Here is an 11151-nt window from a genome sequence, read left to right on the forward strand (position 1 = left end):
ACAACACTAAAAAACGAAAACAGAAAGAAATAAAGAACAAGGAATGAATCCACCTCTAGTGGCGTCTTCTTCTTGAAGGTCCAACAATGTCCTTAAGCTCTTCTATGTCCCTTCCTTGCCTTTGTTGCTCCTCCCTCATTGCTCTTTGATCTTCTCTTATTTCTTGGAGAATAATGGAGTGCTCATGATGTTCCACCCTTAATTGTTCCACATTATGGCTCAAATCTTCTAAGGAGGTATTGAGTTGCTCCCAATAGTTGTTGGGAGGAAAGTGCATTCCTTGAGGCATCTCAGGAATTTGTTGATGATGAACTTCTTCATGTTCTTCTTGAGGGCCGTGAGGAGCTTCTCTTGTTTGCTCCATCCTTTTCTTGGTGATGGGCTTGTCTTCTTCAATGGAGACATCTCCATCTATGATAACTCCAGCTGAGTAGCATAGATGGCATATAAGGTGAGGAAAGGCTAGCCGTGCCATGGGTGAGGACTTGTCGGCTATTTTGTAGAGTTCATTGGAGATGACCTCATGAACTTCTACTTCCTCTCCAATCATGATGCTGTGAATCATGATGGCCCGATCCACAGTAACTTCAGATCGGTTGCTAGTAGGAATGATGGATCTTTGGATGAACTCCAACCATCCTCTAGCCACAGTCTTGAGATCCAGTCTTCTTAGTTGAACTGGCTTGCCTTTGGAGTCTATTCTCCATTGGGCTCCTTCCACACATATGTCCGTAAGGACTTGGTCCAACCTTTGATTAAAGTTGACCCTTCTAGTGAAGGGGCGTTCATCTCCTTGCATCATAGGCAAGTGAAACGCCAACCTCACATTTTCCGGACTAAAATCTAAGTATTTCCCCCGAACCATTGTGATATAGTTCTTTGGATTCGGGTTCATACTTTGATCATGGTTCCTAGTGATCCATGCATTGGCATAGAACTCTTGAACCATCAGTATTCCGACTTGTTGCATGGGGTTGGCTAGGACTTCCCAACCTCTTCTTTGAATTTCATGTCGGATTTCCGGATACTCATTCTTTTTGAGCTTGAAAGGGACCTCGGGGATCACCTTCTTCTTTGCCACAACATCATAGAAGTGGTCTTGATGGCTCTTGGAGATGAATCTCTCCTTCTCCCATGACTCGGAGGTGGAAGCTTTTGTCTTCCCTTTCCCTTTTCTAGAGGATACTCCGGCCTTAGGTGCCATTGATGGTAATGGAAAAACAAAAAGCTTATGCTTTTACCACACCAAACTTAAAATTTTGCTCGCCCTCGAGCAAGAAAGAAAAGAAAAGTAGAAGAAGAAGAAGAGAATAGGGAAGAGAGGGAGAAGAGTTGGTTCGGCTATGTGGGAGAATGTGGGTTTGTGATGTGTGAAAATGAAGAAGAGTGGAAGGGTATTTAAAGGGAGAGGGGAGGGTATAGGTTCGGCCAATTTGGGTGGGAATGGGTGGGAAAATGAATTTGAATTTTATGAAGGTAGGTGGGGTTTATGGGGAAGAGTGGGTTGATGTGAATGGTGAATGGGGTAATTGGGAAGAGGAATTGAGGTGATTGGTGAAGGTTTTTGGGAAGTGTGATATGGGGAGGAGTGAAATGAGATTTGGATTAGGAGAGTGTGATTAGGATTAAAAGAAAAGGTAGGAATATGGTAGGTGGGGATCCTGTGGGGTCCACAGATCCTGAGGGGGGTCCTGTGAGGTCCACAGATCCTGAGGTGAAAAGAAATACCATTCCTTCACCATATAGGCATGTAAATTGCCTTCGTGCATCATTCTGGCGTTCAAACGCCCATTGGTGCACGTTCTGGGCGTTCAACGCCCATGTAATGCATGTTTCTGGCGTTGAACGCCAGTTTCATGCTTGTTACTGGCGTTCAGCGCCAGTTTGTCCTCTCTGTGCACATTCCTGGCGTTAAACGCCAGGTTGTTGCTTGTTTCTGGCGTCCAGCGCCAGAATGGTGCTCTGTTCTGGCGTTGAACGCCAGCTAGATGCATCTTACTGGCGTTGAACGCCAGTCTGCGCTACCTCCAGGGTGAAAAATTTTTTCTTCTGTTTTTGACTCTGTTTTTAATTTTTTTGATTTTTTTCGTGACTCCTCATGATCATGTACCTAATTAAACACAAAAATAACAAAGAAACAAAATAAAATAAAATTAGATAAATAAAATTGGGTTGCCTCCCAACAAGCGCTTCTTTAATGTCAATAGCTTGACAGTGGCTCTCATGGAGCCACAAGGTGATCAGGTCAATTTTAGTGTGTAGTCCCAACACCAAACTTAGAGTTTGGATATGGGGTTTGAACACCAAACTTAGAGTTTGGTTGTGGCCTCACAACACCAAACTTAGAGTTTGGTTGTGGCCTCACAACACCAAACTTAGAGTTTGACTGTGTGGGCTCTTCTTGACTCTGAACTGAGAGAAGCTCTTCATGCTTACTCTCTTTTGTCACAGAGGGATGGCCATGTGCCTTAAACACAAGGTATTCCCCATTCAATTGAAGGACTAATTCTCCTCTGTTGACATCTATCATAGCTTCTGCTGTGGCTAGGAAAGGTCTTCCTAGGATGATGCATTCATCATCTTCCTTCCTAGTGTCTAGGATTATGAAATCAGTAGGGATGTAAAGGCCTTCAACCTTTACTAGCACGTCGTCTACTATTCCATAAGCTTGTCTCAATGACTTATCTGCCAATTGCAATGAGAACAAGGCAGGTTGTACCTCAATGATCCCCAGCTTCTCAATTACAGAGAGTGGCATAAGATTTATCCCTGACCCCAGATCACATAGAGCTTTTTCAAAGCTCATGGTGCCAATGGTACAAGGTATTAAGAACTTGCCAGGATCTTATTTCTTTTGAGGTAGAGTTTTCTGAATCCAAGTATCTAGTTCACTAATGAGCAAGGGAGGTTCACTTTCCCAAGTCTCATTACCAAAAAACTTGGCATTCAGCTTCATGATAGCTCCTAAGTATTGAGCAATTTGCTCTCTAGTCACATCTTCATCCTCTTCAGAGGATGAATAGTCTTCAGAGCTCATGAATGGCAGAAGGAGAATTAATGGAATCTCTATGGTCTCTGTATGAGCCTCAGATTCCTTTGGATCCTTAATAGGAAACTCCTTCTTGCTTAAGGGACGTCCCAGGAGGTCTTCCTCACTAGGATTTTCGTCCTCCTCCTCCCTTGTGCATTCGGCCACTTTGACTAAATCAATGGCCTTGCACTCTCCTTTTGGATTCTCTTCTGTATTGCTTGGGAGAATACTGGGAGGAGTTTCAATGACTTTCTTACTCAGCTGGCCCACTTGTGCCTCCAGATTTCTGATGGAGGATCTTGTTTCATTCATGAAACTGAAAGTGGCCTTTGACAGATCAGAGACTATATTGGCTAAATTAGAAGTGTTTTGTTCTGAATTCTCTGTCTGTTGCTGAGAAGATGATGGATATGGCTTACTATTGCTCAGCCTATTGCGTCCACCATTGTTAAAGCCTTGTTGAGGCTTTTGTTGATCTTTCCAGGAGAAATTTGGATGATTTCTCCATGATGGGTTATAGGTGTTTCCATAAGGTTCACCCATGTAATTAACCTCTGCCACGGTAGGGTTCTCAGGATTATAAGCTTCTTCAGAAGCTGCCTCTCTAGTACTGTTGGATGCATGTTGCAATCCATTCAGATTTTGAGAGATTATGTTGACCTGTTGAGTCAACATTTTGTTCTGAGCCAATATGGCATTCAGAGCATCAATTTCAAGAACTCCTTTCTTCTGAGGTATCCTATTATTCACGGAATTCCTCTCAGAGGTATACATGAACTGGTTGTTTGCAACCATGTCAATGAGTTCTTTAGCCTCTTCAGGCGTTTTCTTCAGGTGAATAGATCCACCTGCAGAATGATCCAGTGATATTTTTGAAAATTCAGAGAGACCATAATAGAATATATCTAATAGGGTCCATTCTGAAAACATGTCAGATGGACATCTTTTGGTCAGCTGCTTGTATCTTTCCCAAGCTTCATAGAGGGATTCACCATCTTTTTGCTTGAAGGTTTGAACATCCACTCTCAGCTTGCTCAGCTTTTGAGGAGGAAAGAATTTATCCAAGAAGGCAGTGACCAGCTTATCCCAGGAGTCCAGGCTATCCTTAGGTTGTGAATCCAACCATATTCTAGCTCTGTCTCTTACAGCAAAAGGGAAAAGCATGAGTCTGTAGACTTCAGGATTAACTCCATTCGTCTTTACAGTCTCACAGATCTGCAAGAACTCAGTTAAAAACTGATAAGGATCTTCAGATGGAAGTCCATAAAACTTGCAGTTTTGTTGCATTAATGCAACTAGTTGAGGCTTCAGCTCAAAGTTATTGGCTCCAATGGCAGGAATGGAGATGCTTCTTCCATCAAACTTGGATGTTGGCTTTGTGAAGTCACCAAGCATTCTCCTTGCATTATTATTATTATTATTATTTTCGGCTGCCATCTCCTTCTCTTGTTCGAAAATTTCTGAAAGGTTATTTCTAGATTGTTGTAATTTAGCTTCTCTTAATTTTCTCTTCAGAGTCCTTTCAGGTTCTGGATCAATTTCAATAAGAGTGCCTTTTTCCATGTTCCTGCTCATATGAAAGAGAAGAAAACAAGAAAAGAAAGAGGAATCCTCTATGTCACAGTATAGAGATTCCTTTATGTTAGTAGAAGAAGAAAGGGGTAGAAGAATCCAAATACAAGGGATATAAGAAGTTCGGATTCTTAGATGAAGAGAGGTGAAGAGAAGTGTTAGTAATTAACTAATTAAATAGAATAAGAGAAGAGAAGAGAAATTTCGAAAATAAATTTTGAAAAAAGGGTTAGTAATTTTCGAAAATCAAAGACAAAATATAATTAAAATTAAAATTTAAAAAAAAAGAATTTTTGAAAAAGAGAGGGAGAATTTTCGAAAATTAGAGAGAGAAAAGTAGTTAGGTGGTTTTGAAAAAGATAAGAAACAAACAAAAAGTTAGTTAGTTGATTGAAAAAGATTTGAAATTAAATTTTAAAAAGATAAGAAGATAAGAAGTTAGATAAGATATTTTGAAATCAAATTTTGAAAAAGATAAAATTTTTGAAAAAGATAAGATAAAAGATAAAAAGATATATTTGAAAAAGATATTTTGAAAAAGATTTAATTTTAAAATTGACTTAACTAACAAAAAACTACAAGATAAGATTCTAGAACTTAAAGATTGAACCTTTCTTAACAAGAAAGTAACAAACTTCAAATTTTTGAACCAATCACATTAATTGTTAGCTAATTTTCGAAAATTTGATATAAAAGATAAGAAAAAGATTTTTGAAAATTAATTTTTAAAATTTTCGAAAATAATAAAAAAATGAAAAAGATATGATTTTTGAAAAAGATTTTGAAAAGATAAGATTTTTAAAATTGAAATTTTGACTTGACTTGTAAGAAACAACTAATTTTTAAAAATTTTTGACCAAGTCAACCCAAAATTTCGAAAATTTGGAAGGAAATAAGGAAAAGATATTTTTTTGATTTTTTGAATTTTTAATTATGAAAGAGAAAAACATCAAAAATATTCAATGCATGAAATTTTTAGATCAAAACAATGAATGCATGCAAGAATGCTATGAATGTCAAGATGAACACCAAGAACACTTTGAAGATCATGATGAACATCAAGAACATAATTTTGAAAAATTTTTAATGCAAAGAAAACATGCAAGACACCAGACTTAGAAATCTTTAATGTATGGAAAATATGAATGCAAAAGTGCACATGAAAAACAACAAACAACACAAAACAAGAAATCATTAAGATCAAACAAGAAGACTTGTCAAGAACAACTTGAAGATCATGAAGAACACTATGAATGCATGAGATTTTCGAAAAAATGCAAGAAAAATTTTTAAAAGCATGCAATTGACACCAAACTTAAAAATTAACACAAGACTCAAACAAGAAACACAAAATATTTTTGATTTTTTTTTTGATTTTCTAATTTTTTTTGTATTTTTATTGATTTTTTTTTCGAAAAATTTTTTTGGAAAAACGAAAAAGAAAAGAAAAATTTTTGAAAAATATTTTTGAAAAGAAAATTACCTAATCTGAGCAACAAGATGAACCGTCAGTTGTCCAAACTCGAACAATCCCCGGCAACGGCGCCAAAAACTTGGTGGACAAAATTGTTATCACTATTCTTTGTACTTGTATGGATTTATTCAATAATTGTCTTTATTTGAATTCACAACTCCGTTCAACTAACCAGCAAGTGTACTGGGTCGTCCAAGTAATAAACCTTACGTGAGTAAGGGTCGATCCCACAGAGATTGTTGGTATGAAGCAAGCTATGGTCACCTTGCAAATCTCAGTTAGGCAGGTTAAAATGGTTTATGGGTTTTGAAAATAGAAATAAGAGAATAGATTATAAAAAGGGATAGAACACTTATGCAGATTCATTGGTGGGAATTTCAGATAAGCGAGTGGAGATGCTGCATGGCTCAAGGACGCCTGCTCTCCTACTGCTTCTACTCAATCCTTCTTACTCCTTTCCATGGCAAGCTGTGTATAGGGGTTCACCATCAGCGGTGGCTACTTTCAATCCTCTCTGGAAAATGATCCTATGCGGCTGTCACTCGCACGGCTAATCGTCTGGAGGCATCACCCATGGTTGATGGCTACATCCCATCCTCGCAGTGAAAACTATGCTCACGCACTCTGTCACAGTACGGCTAATCACTGGTTGGTTCCTGCGCCTACTGGAATAGAATCCCTTGATTCTTTTGCGTCTGTCACTAACGCCCAGCACTTGCAAGTTTGAAGCACGTCACAGTTATCCATTACCGGAATCCTACTCGGAATACCACAGACAAGGTGAGACTTTCCGCATTCCCAGGATCCTACTCGGAATACCACAGACAAGGTGAGACTTTCCGGATCCTCATAAATGCCGCCATCTATCTAGCTTATACCACGAAGATTCTGTTGGGGAATCTAAGAGATACGCATTCAAGCTCTGTTGCATGTAGAACGGAAGTGGTTGTCAATCACGTGCGTTCATAAGTGAGAATGATAATGAGGGTTACTTATCATCACATTCATCATGTTCTTGGGTACGAATGAATATCTTGGAATAAGAATAAGAGAGATTTGAATAAAAGATAATAGAATTTCATTAATACTTGAGGTACAGCAGAGCTCCACACCCTTAATCTATGGTGTGCAGAAACTCCACCGTTGAAAATACATAAGCAAAGGGTTCAGGCATGGCCGAAAGGCCAGCCCTCTCCATGATCAAGTGACCGAATGATAAAAGACTTAAAGTGGTCAAAAGATGTCTAATACAATAGATAAATGTCCTATATATACTAGACTAGCTACTAGGGTTTACATGAGTAAGTAATTGATGCATAAATCCACTTTCGGGGCCCACTTGGTGTGTGCTTGGGCTGAGCTTGATCATTCCACGAGCTGAGGCTTTTCTTGGAGTTGAACTCTGAGTTATGACGTGTTTTGGGCGTTCAACTCCGGATCATGACGTTTTTCTGGCGTTTAACTCCAGACAGCAGCATGAACTTGGCGTTCAACGCCAAGTTACGTCGTCATTCTTCGAATAAAGTATGGACTATTATATATTTCTGGAAAGCCCTGGATGTCTACTTTCCAACGCCGTTGAGAGCGCGCCAATTGGAGTTCTGTAGCTCTAGAAAATCCATTTCGAGTGCAGGGAGGTCAGATTCCAACAGCATCAGCAGTCCTTTTGTCAGCCTTCTTCAGAGTTTTGCTCAAGTCCCTCAATTTCAGCCAGAATTTACCTGAAATCACAGAAAAACACACAAACTCATAGTAAAGTCCAGAAATGTGAATTTAACATAAAAACTAATGAAAACATCCCTAAAAGTAGCTTAAACTTACTAAAAACTATATAAAAACAATGCCAAAAAGCGTATAAATTATCCGCTCATCAGTAGCATAGGCAAGAAGCAACCTAATTGCTTCCATTCTTGCTACCAGAGCAAAAGACTCATCAAAATCAATACCCTCTTCTTGATCGTAACCTTGGACCACTAATCTAGCCTTGTTACGAACAACCTTACCATCCTCACCCAATTTATTTTGAAAACCCACTAAGTACCCGTTACCTTCTTACCATTCGGATGAGGTACTAGTGTCCAAACCTCATTCTTGTCAAATTGAGCTAGCTCTTCTTGCATGGCTTTGACCCAAGAGGGGTCTTCAAGAGCTTGCTTCACATTGTTAGGCTCCATTTGAGACAAAAAAGCAAAATTTCTTTGTTCAGATTGCTTCTTGGTTGAGGATCTTGTTGAAACACCTTGGGAGGGATTACCAATGATAAAATCATGCGGATAACCCTTCATGGACTTCCATTCTCTAGGTTTTCGGAGAAAGGTTGAGCTTTGATGAGCTTCAGTAATCTAGTCTGTTTCGGAATCTCTAACTGGCTCAGGAGACAAAACTGAAATGTTTCCTCCATCCTGATGAGACAAAACTGGACGGACAGGTTCTTCACTTGGGACAGCATTAGGACTTTCTTGACTTGGTTGATGGCTTGTTTCTGTTTCACTACTTGTATCATCATCTAAAGGGGAATTGGGAATTGAATTAGTATCACAAAAAGACACATGTATGGATTTCTCTATGGTTCTATATTCTTTGAGGTAAATTCTAAATGCTTTGCTAGTGGTAGAGTACCCAACAAACATTTCTTCATAGGATTTTGTATCAAATTTGCCAAGATTTTCTTTATTGTTAAGTACAAAGTATTTGCATCCAAAAATGTGGAAATACTTAAGATTTGGTGGGGTTCCTTTCCATAGCTCATAAGGCGTTTTCTTTAAACCCTTCTTAATTATTGTCATATTCAAAATATAACAAGCTGTATTTACGGCTTCAGCCCACAAAAATTTTGGAACATCATTTTCACAAAGTGTAGCCCTAGTCATTTCTTGAAGACTCCTATTCCTTTTTTCAACTACCCCATTTTGTTGAGGAGTTCTAGGGCATGAAAAGTTATGTGCAATTCCAAAATCATCACAAAATTTTTCAAAGTCTTGATTTTCAAATTCTTTTCTATGATCACTTCTTAAGTGGGCAATTTTCAAATTTTTTTCATTTTGAATTCTTTTACAAATGGTTGAGAAAGCATGGAAAGCATCATTCTTATGAGCAAGGAAGAGTACCCAACCGAATCTAGAGTAATCATCTACCACAACCAAACCATAATGTTTACCTCCTAAACTTTGAGTTCTTGTGGGACCAAAAAGATCAATATGTAACATTTCTAATGGCCTTTTGGTAGAAATTCCATCTTTTGGTTTAAAAGAGGATTTTACTTGTTTACCTAATTGACAAGCATCACAAGTAATATCCTTATCAAATTTAATGTTTGGAATTCCTCTTACCAAGTTTTTCTTGACAAGTTTAGAAATTTGATACATGCTTGCATGACCTAATTTCTTATGCCATAGCCATTTTTCAGATTCAAGAGATGTAAAGCATGTTACTTTTTGATCTTTCAAATCCTCAATAGTCAATCCATACACATTGTTACACCTTTTAGCTTCAAACAAAATATCCCCAGTTTTTTCACACATAACTAAACCAATTTTCTAAAAATAACTTCATATCCAAAATCACATAATTGGCTAATGCTTAGTAAATTGTGTTTCAGCCCATCAACAAGTAGAACATCATTTATAAAAGAAGAAAATCTTTTACCAACTTTTCCTATTGCCACTATCTTTCCTTTGCCATTATCACCGAAAGTGACAATCCCTCCATCATATTCATCAAGCTTAATGAAGAAGGTTGCCTTTCCAGTCATATGCCTAGAGCATCCACTATCCATGTACCATATATTGTCCTTCCGCTTGGATGCTAGGCACACCTACAAAATAAGCTCAAGTGACCTTAGGTATCCAAATCTTTTTGGATCCTTTAATGTTAAACCATCTCCTTTGTCCCAAGCCATTGTAATCACAAACAGCTTTACAAACTTTGTTTCCAATCATTCTTTCAATAAAAAAACATTGAATGGGAGAATGAACATTCCGATTGCACAATCTACAAAACCTTGGAGTTGCTGTTTTGCTAAAGCTTGTTGGGTTTTGAAACCTTACATCATTAGAAGATGATGCCATGTTTGCAAAAGAAGGTTTCTTAACAAAATTTTCAGATCTCTGAAATCCCAAACCAGCTTTATCATAAAGAGGTTTTTGACTAGCCAATAATTGATTTAAATTTTCTGAACTTTGAGCAAAAATGGCTAAGTCCTCTTTGAGTATTTTTACCTCTTTGAGCAACTTCTCATTTTCTTCAAAACAATTTAGATATGCAATCACAGAATGTTATTTTTCACAACCTTTTATTTCAGCTTTCAACCGCTTGTTTTCCTCAACAAGATCAACAGTGGTTTCAGCTTCTCTCAATTTTTCTTTTAAAAAATCATTTTCAACTTTAAGAATGGTGACTTGTGATTCAAGATCTTGGTTTTCACTTAGGAAACATCTAATCTTTTCAGAAAGGTGGTCTATCATGAGATGAAGATCTTCAGTGTTAGGGTTATGAAATACTACCTGTTCAACATGATCTGCTATGAGACATGGTTGGGACTTGGTTTTTGATTTTTCATTATCTTCTGAGTCATTTTCCAAGTCCTCCCAAGAAGCCATAAGTCCTTTCTTCTTTCCCTTCTTCAGCTTCTCCTCCTTCTTCAAGTTAGGGCAATCTGATTTGAAATGCCCAAACTCTTTGCAGTTGTAACAGATCACTTTGCTGAAGTCTTTCTTTTGTTTCCTTGAGCTGCTTCCCTTGCTTCTTTTCTTGAGTTTCACCATTTTCCTGAATTTTTTGGCAAACAAAACAAATTCATTTTCAGACGAGTTATCACTGGATTCATCATCCAGAGGGTTAGAAACAGATGTGAGAGCTATTCCTTTTCTTTTTGAATCTTTTTTCAAATAAGTGTTTTCAAAAGCAAGTAAATTTCCTCTCAAGTCATCATATGTTATAGAATCAAGACCACTACTTTCAGATATTATCAATGCCTTTGTTTCCCACTCTTTTGTGAGACATCTCAAAACTCTCCTCACAAGCACAGATTCAGGATACTTAATCCCCATAGCATCCAAGCCAACAATGATGGTGT

Source organism: Arachis hypogaea, chromosome 4 (genome assembly GCF_003086295.3).
Source record: "Arachis hypogaea cultivar Tifrunner chromosome 4, arahy.Tifrunner.gnm2.J5K5, whole genome shotgun sequence".
Lineage (NCBI taxonomy): Eukaryota > Viridiplantae > Streptophyta > Magnoliopsida > Fabales > Fabaceae > Arachis > Arachis hypogaea.